Below are 1711 nucleotides of genomic sequence, written 5' to 3' on the forward strand. Positions count from 1 at the left end.
GCCGATGCCGCCGCTTCCCCCTGCGGAGCACAGCGCTGAGCGCCGGGGCCGGGACCGGGGCACTGCCCGGAGCTAGGCCGCTGCCCGGAGCTCACCGGTGACAATGGCGGTGCGGCCGCGCAGTGAGGGCCGGGCGAGGGGCAGCGGCTGCGGGGCTCGGCGCAGCCCGTACCGGAGCAGCGCCCGCAGTGCCTGCCGCCACATCCCGCTGCTGCCGTGTCCCGCCTCCCCGGGAAGGACGAGGAAGGGCAAGGAAGGGAAGGGAAGGGCGGGGAAAGGACCGCGGCCGCGCTGCTCCTTTCGCAACCGGAGCGCGGAGGCCTTTGTCCCCGGTGGAAGCAGGCCCCGGGGTCAAGGCACTCACCCGGCTGCATGAGGCCCATCACCGTGGCACTGGGCTCCAGCATCCCCTCAGTCAGATCCCCCCTCTTCCGAGCTATAAACTCTACAAGGAGGGTGGTAAAACTCTGGCAGGGGTTGCCCAGAGAGGTGGTGGATGCATCAACCCTTGGCAACGTTCAAAGCCAGGCTGGATGTGGCTTAATCCTGACCTGGTTGAGGATGTCCCTATTCATTGCAGGAGGGGGTTAGAACTGGATGAGCTTTAAAGTCCTTTCCGAGCCAAACCAGTCTGGAGTCCTGATTCTCCTGCCCCTACACCCCATACCCCATTGGACTGGACCAACTTAGTGCCCTTCAAAACCATCCTATCCCCCTCCATCCCTCCTGGACCACCACGCCTTTGCCATGCCTCCATCCATCCTTCCCGCAGCTCTTCCGTGCTCAGCAAGCTCCACGTCGTGGGGACAAGAGTTAAAGACAAGACAGTCAAGAAAACAGAATGTGAAGTATTTCTTTTTTTATATACAGAATACAGGAAAGTTTTCTGTAAAGTCTAAAACGTTACAATTACTATGTACAGTGGAACTAAGCTGTTCTGCGGGGAGGTGGCATAGAAACAAAAAAGGAGACAGACAGGTTACGACAAACGAGCTGCTACAATAGACAATTTGAGGAACGTCATACCACATGTAGCACTGTACACAGCTTTAAAACATTGAAAAAAATGCCATCACTGATGTATTTACACAGAATCCCAACGCTTTTCCTTTGTCTGAAAGAAAAATTCGGATGGACACCAGGAAAAGAACTCATTTCTCACTGCCCGTAATACACAGTAGCTACTTGTAGTGCAACCATAGCAGGGAGGGATGGGAGAAAGAAAATAACTGTGGGAAGAAGAAGAGCGCTTCTTTACATTAAATAAAACAATGATATTGTATAGATTTGCTGTATGAAAACTGTATTTCTCTTTTTTTTTAATATAAAACTATTGTCACTGGCACAAAATAGAACAAGTTTCTGATTATTTTACAACTGCATGGGAACTATCTGTCAGGGAGAGTCCTCGAGTCAGACAGCGGTCGCCCCTCGCTCTGACACGTCCTGCTCTCGCTGCAGTTTTCCTTTTTAAAATGAAATGTATAGTACAAATATATGTGCAAATGCCCCTAAAACTTGAGCAAAAAATGAAAAAAAAAAACCAAAAATCATTAAAATTAAAAAAAGTTAAAACGTTCTTCATTTCATGCAAACGGCGTGTGAACAGTCTCTGGGCCGACACACAAAAATCCTACCTTGGTTTTGTACAGTTTTGCATTGCAACAGTCTGAAGGTGTTTTTTTTTTAGTTTCCTTTATTCCAAAAGGTC

Source organism: Neopsephotus bourkii, unplaced genomic scaffold, assembly GCF_033783945.1.
Source record: "Neopsephotus bourkii isolate Nb327-2 ecotype Australia unplaced genomic scaffold, CSIRO-AGI_Nbou_v1 NB_1154, whole genome shotgun sequence".
In the NCBI taxonomy this organism is placed as follows: Eukaryota; Metazoa; Chordata; class Aves; order Psittaciformes; family Psittacidae; genus Neopsephotus; species Neopsephotus bourkii.